Source organism: Nothobranchius furzeri, chromosome 16 (assembly GCF_043380555.1).
Source record: "Nothobranchius furzeri strain GRZ-AD chromosome 16, NfurGRZ-RIMD1, whole genome shotgun sequence".
Lineage (NCBI taxonomy): Eukaryota > Metazoa > Chordata > Actinopteri > Cyprinodontiformes > Nothobranchiidae > Nothobranchius > Nothobranchius furzeri.
The window spans coordinates 43,756,014-43,763,071 of NC_091756.1; positions in this window are offsets into that span (position 1 = coordinate 43,756,014).

The following is a 7,058-nucleotide window of genomic DNA, read 5'->3' on the forward strand; positions in this document are numbered from 1 at the left end:
AACCATGGAACGAACCGAGCCCCGTCTTCTTCCTCGTTGGTTTTATTTCAAAGGGAGCATGGGCACAAATGTGCACTACCGTCATCTATAATAACCAGCGTAAATAAGAATACATAACTCAAAGAGATAATGGAGGTATTATGATGACTGTTTAATTCAACTATTTATTTGGCCCAAACATTTATTTAACATTAAATTCAAAGAAAATATGTATAAATAAATAAATACACCTGATCTTTTATTTCAGCTCCAACTTTCTGAAGTGATTATGTGGAAAACAATATATCATAAGTAATGGTAACACGTTACAATAAGGGTCACTTTATTAACATTATTTGTGCATTATTAAGCATTAACAAACAAAGTGCTCCTATTATTTAACACATCTTTGAAACAAAAAAACCTGAATAGAATCAAGAAACTACTTTAATCACCTCCCTTCAGCTACTTGTGTGACATAACTGATGTTGTTGCATTGATTTCTTATGATTCGTCTCACATCTAGCATGGAGGTTTCAGGAACTTGGCTTCAGCATTAAAACATGCAAAACAAACATTCACCACCACTATCAAGACATGTCAAAGATGCCTACAGGATGGTTTATCAGGTGCATTTATTAACTTAGATGCAGCCAGCAAACACTGTTATAGGACAGCACCTACATCACACCCCGATTAGCTAGACTGAATATGATCGAGCGACGGCAGTGACATCACATCCTATGACACGTCATCTGATGCCAATGCAAAACTTTTTATAATTTAGGACAACTAAAAAAAATCTATTGTTTACCACTGTACGAAAACATTAGTATTTGTTGTTTGTTAGAATTATTCCATGTTTAAAACTGTTATTGTGTGTCTGTAACTAAATTTTATACATATACTGTTTGACTGACGTGCAGCTAGAACAGAATGTGTTTGTTCCATTTTTAGGCTGTTTGACTGCTCAGACAACTAGAATGTAACATATTTGTTCCATACTGATTACCAAACAATGAACCTGCAGACATATACACCCTGCTAGGAATGCAAAGCACCTTGTTCTGGGGAATAGACCTTCCTGTCTTTGACCGCACTCACCTGCAGAAACACGATGCACCAAAAACATGCTCTTCTGCCCTGCAACAAGGATGCAGTTACCTGTCCACATCCAAAGAACAGATTCCACCAAATGGAGGGTCCATGTTTGCGGGACTATATACTGTAACTGTGTGTTTTCTCTCATTCTGAGCTACCTCTGGGGACTTGTTTTGAGAAAGACTGTGAACACTTTTGCCTTTGAAATTAACAACACAAAGACATGTATCTGTCTCTTGACCTTTACTGAATCTCACCATTTGTCAATTAAACTTTTCTACTATCCATCCATTATTGTCCGCTCATCCTGAGTCGGGTCGCGGGGGCAGCAGCCTGAGCAGAGAGGCCCAGACTTCCCTCTCCCCAGCCACTTGGGCCAGCTCCTCCGGGAGGATCCTAAGGTGTTCCCTGGTTAGCTGAGAGACACAGTCCCGCCAGTGTGTCCTCTAGGTCGTTGAGATTATTATGATTTTATGACTTTATGTTTTATTCTATTTTGATCTACGTGAAGCACTTTGTCATTCTTTGTCTGTGATAAGTGCTATATAAATAAAATGTACTTACTTACTTACTCCCGGTATGACGTGCCCAGAAAACCTCACCAGGGAGGCTATAGGAGGCATCCTAACCAGATGCCCGAGCCACCTCAACTGGCTCCTCTCAAGATGGAGGAGCAACAGGTTTATTCTGAGCCCCTCCTGGATGACCGAGCTTCTCACCTTCTTTCTTTAAGAGATAGAGCCTAGACACCCAGTGGAGAAAACTCATTTCAGCCGCTTGTATCCACAATCTCGTTCTTTCGGTCACTACCCAAAGCTCATGACCATAGGTGAGGGTAGGAACGTAGATCGACCGGTAAATCGAGAGCTTCACTTTTTGATATTATTTAGGATTAATAGAATCAGATAAACTTTTAGCCTAGTTAAAAATTAAGGCCTAATTAAAAAAGAAACTAATAAATATTTAACAAGACACATGCTTTTCACCAAAAGCCACAAATAGCAAGGAAAGTAAAAACTAGCAGCTGGTGTTCTTCGGACAGAATAAGATAGAACATAAATCCAGCAAAGCCATGAAGACAAAATTGGAAAACTACTTTACTGTCTGAACTTTAGTTTGGAGCTTCAAACTGTTGTTGTTTTATTGACAAAAATATACTAAATAAACTTTTGAGAAGCTGATTTTTTGTGTTTTCATATAAAAACTGAATACTTTGTCTTTCTCTGAACAATAGCAAACTAATTATACGTGTGAGCGGAAGAATGCACTGTAGGTCACATATTGTACTTTTTCTAAAGAGAAAAAAGACACGGAGAGCTGCCTTACTAATGTTATTAGATAAAGGCTGAGGCTTTTCCAGGAAAATGGGTCACTCCTTTTGCTAAGTGCACTTTGAGTAAAAGCATGCATGCATTTATTTCTTCAGAATGGCACGATTACATGATGGCCATTTTATTCAAATATATGTGTTCTTTTTAGGTACAGTTTGACCATTCAACATCTGGTCAAAATGGAGACACGAGACTGCATGTGTTCCCTTTAAATCGGCCTGCCTTCATCCCATCAGCTGGAGCTCAGAGCCTCTCTGCAGCTCTGAACACGTGATAACGTAATGTCAACAATGATGTTCTCTCTTCAAGGTCCAAGCTTCCCTCATCGTCCTACAGGATTTTTCATGCCTCTGAATAAGGAACATTCGCAGCTCGGATTAGTTGCTAAATCAAAGAATGATTTCTTAAATCAATTGTGAACTTTTAAATCTCACAAGTTAAATAATCATTAAATAAACGTTTGTTTATTGCTACTTATAATAATTATAATATAATGAAATGTTTCATTAATCTGTGCTTGAGTGATTGAAATGAATGTTATGTTAGGATTACATTGAAAGGTTTATATATCTTTCAGCATGTTTATATGACAAGGTCATAACCATTTGCACTCACACAAGGATAAAATAAAGTTAAGTTAAACTCATGACACATAGATAGTCCTTTACCCCAGATCAGAGCATCCGGTATCAAGGAAGGCGTGTTTCTGAGGTTGTCTTGGTAATATTCCTCAACATGTCAACCTCTGGTTGGCTAAACAAATCATAACATGAGAACATTAAAACCGAATCACTCCGGTGATCCATCAGTTCTTGAGAAAGCTTCAGACCGGCCATCTGAAGCAAAACCTCCCTAACCCATCAAAGCTTTTGACACGCCGTCAAAATCTTTTTGCACCTGCGAAGCAATACAGCAAACAGTCCCTGCAGAACGAGCTAATATTGTTCCGACTCCTTAAAGAGTCACAGACGCGCGGTTCCATCCATCTGTCTTGACCTGAGACATCTCTGGACTGGAGAGTCAGTACTACGGTTTCTACAGCCCTTGGTGCCAGAGGTCATCCGACCTCTCTGACCTTTGGATCCACGATGAGGGTCTTAGAGAACGGGTGAAGTAGACACACAGATAGCGTCTGATGCCTTTTGATAATAATCAACTTCTTAGCTCATCGCAAACCAAATTCTCTTACATCCAGAACTCAGCTCTCCTAGATACGGAAGTTCTGATAACATCACATTCACACATAGGCACCATACACTACACCTGCTCCATCTAGATCCATCCACTCACAGTAAATGTTAGTTAACCTGTCATGTTTTAATTGTTTGTTAATTAAATTCTTACTTTTACAAACCTGACTCTTTCCTGAATCAAAACTAAATGTTTACAAACCCTGAATAAACAAAGAAACCTAGAATCTTCTGATTAAACACCGTAAAGACCAAGCAGGTTGATATTCTATATTTATATAGAGTATCACAGCTTATTGGTCATAAGTAGAGGTAATATATCTATTGAGCTCTTAAAGCGCTCAATTTACCAAACCCTGTGTGTGTGTGTGTGTGTGTGTGTGTGTGTGTGTGTGTGTGTGTGTGTGTGTGTGTGTGTGTGTGTGTGTGTGTGTGTGTGTGTGTGTGTGACGCTGGTGAGTTTTAAATATCAAGCTGATTTCTTGTGACACCAGTTGGTGACCACAAACCTCCATCAGGATGCTGAAGGACTTTAGCCGCTATGGTTGTGTTTTATACAAAGTGTGCTCGACATTTTCTGTGTGCATCTCCGCTTTTTATTGCTTCGTGATTTAGTTTCCTGAGTGTACCACAGAGAATACTAAAGGTGGATTTTCAGCATGAGTAACATAAATACATGTTGGAGGAATGGTAAATAGCCTGATATAGCGCCTTCTAGAGTCCTAAAAACCCCCATGGTGCTTTACAACACAGATGTTCACCCACGCACACACTCTGGTGGTGATGAACTACATTGCAGCACCAGGGCTGCACTGATGGAGGCAAGGCTGCCGAGCACTGGAGCCACCTTTCTCTCTGAGCACCACAAGCAGGCAGTGCCTTGCCCAAGGACACAACAGCAGCATTCTGAGCCGGGATCAAACCTACAACTCTCCTATTGCTGGCCCACTCTACCTCCTGAGCTACTGCTGGAATGAAAAATCAGATTTCTTTTTGGCGTTTCATTAAAATGATTGAAAATTCTGATTTAGTGTCTGTTAGTTCCGCTGTTGAGATGGCTCCTACTTCTGAATGAATGGTCCACATTTCTGAGTTCGTGAAATCTCATGTATCTTCAAGAGTTCTCCTTCACTTCCTCCAGCAGAAATCAACCGGCTTTGTCGAGAATCGAGACATGACCATGGCATTCTTCCACCAGTAAAACTGTTGGTGGTATTATGATGGAGGCTAAAGAAAACCTGCGATACGTGGGACAGCTTTGGTCTTAAAACCTTTAAAAAGTCAATCAACAGATGGATATGAAGGTGGACACCAAAGATCGTTTTGACTCAGTCATTCTTCAATCTTCAGCTCTGTTTCTACAAATTAGAAAGAAAGGGAGTTTAGATGTAGACAGTATTGAATCCATTATTCTCCAAAGCACTAAAATGTAACTGCTGGGCTGCACGGTGGTGAGGTTGGCAGCACTGTTGCCTCGCAGCAAGGTCACTAATTCAAACCCTGGCTGTGGTCTTTCTGCTTGTTCTCCCATTGCATGCGTGGATTTTATCTGGGCACTCCCTCTTCCTCCTGCAGGCCATGGCTGTCAGGTTCACTGGAGACTCTAAATTGTCCCTAGGTGTGAATGAAGCAGCTCAGATCATGGATGGCTGTCTAAGCTTGAAATAAAAACCCCAAACACATCCGTTTTCATGCTTAACAGTTGGAAAGACGCAAGTTGTCACAATTGTTCACACAACAATTCCTTCGACGTCTGACACGATGACTACAACATGTGACTGATGTGCCAACTCCCTTAACCCTTAGATGCATAATGGTCACTACAGTGCTGTGACGGTCAGGATGGGGAGGTGGAAACCAAAATGCAGAACCCAGAACGACTCAAGGCAGGAGAGGTCTTCTGAAGAAAATCCTTTAAAGGAGGATGTGCCAAAGTCCAAAAGCCCCAAAAAAACAAACCAAACTTAATCTTACCAAAACTGAACTGAACTGAACAGAACAGAAACTCATTCGTGAGCACATACTAGGAAGCCATGAGGACAAACACACGCTGACAAATGCAATGAACCAACAACCACAGAGTGACAAGACAAGGCTTATAAACACAGAGGGAGGTAATCAGGGAAACAGGTGACAGGTGCGAGGAGTGTGAGCTGAGGAGAAACTGGTGGAATCAATTAACTAAATGGGCAGGGAAAGAGCTTGGCAGGAGGGCAGATAAACATTAACCTATAAAACATGGATCTAACTAAACCTAAAACACAGAGGGCAAAAATAAACCACTAATAACCAGATGGGTGAAGAGGACTAACAAAAACTAGACAACTAGAAAAACCAGGGAGTGACTAGAAGGACAAAAGAGGGGAGCCTAGAGTGGGAACAGGAAGGGGCTGGGGAACAAAGGGACACAGAACATGACAAGTGGACAGGTACTCAAATTTGTTATTATTATTATTATTAATATTATTATTATTATCATTGCTATTAGCTGTTGAATACTGCACAGCTTTTGAATACTTTATTGCATGTGAGCCCCTCCATTTGGACTTCAGTAAGTCAAGCCAACATATTTCATGTTCAGAATGCACGCTGCCCACTGAGGTGGACATGTAATAAATTATTTGTAAATTATTAAATGTTACAAAAAATATTTGTTGAAATTTGTTTCATTCACACCTAAAAATGAATGAAAAAAATCATGGTTGAAGATTTCATAATTCATGTGTCAAAGGGTTAACCAATGCTGCTAAACTACACAGTCTCTGCTTTACACTTACGTTGCAGTTTTAAAACACACTTTTGTCAAAACATTACACACATTTTTTTTTTCATTTGGCACAAATGTCATGAAGGAAATCTCTTTCACAACAAACACACTGTCATTCAAAACTGTGAAGTCAGTTTCCCTACTTTACATAATAACTCATCAAAAGGGAAACATGTCACACATAATTACAATTAAGGAGTTAGAGCAGCGATTTCCAACCATGATGTCACCCATCACCATGCTACCTTTGGCCCCTACAACACCGCCCAACTGATCACGTTCCTGGACATCCTACACAACACAACCCTTCCACCAGATCAGACCGATTGCCCAGAGCAACTCAGGTTTGTCATCATTTAGGACAACATCATTTCCACCAGGCTGCACTGGTTCTGGTTCCTATTGAGGGATTTTTTTCTGTGTGGAGATGGAAAGTGTATGACCGAAATCATGCCTCTCCTCCAAGCTATGAAAGAAGCATGTGGAGATATAACAGTTGATGCTATTTGTGGCTGGATTGGCTAAGTGATATTTCCCCTGCTGCAATCACTGCCCTTAACTGTAGGAAACTTCAGGAACCCATAAACTTACTGTAAGCATCGGTAGGTGTGTTTTTACATATTTACAGTCTTATGATCTTTACTGTTATATGTGAGTGTGAATGAGGATGTTATAGGATGAATTTATGTA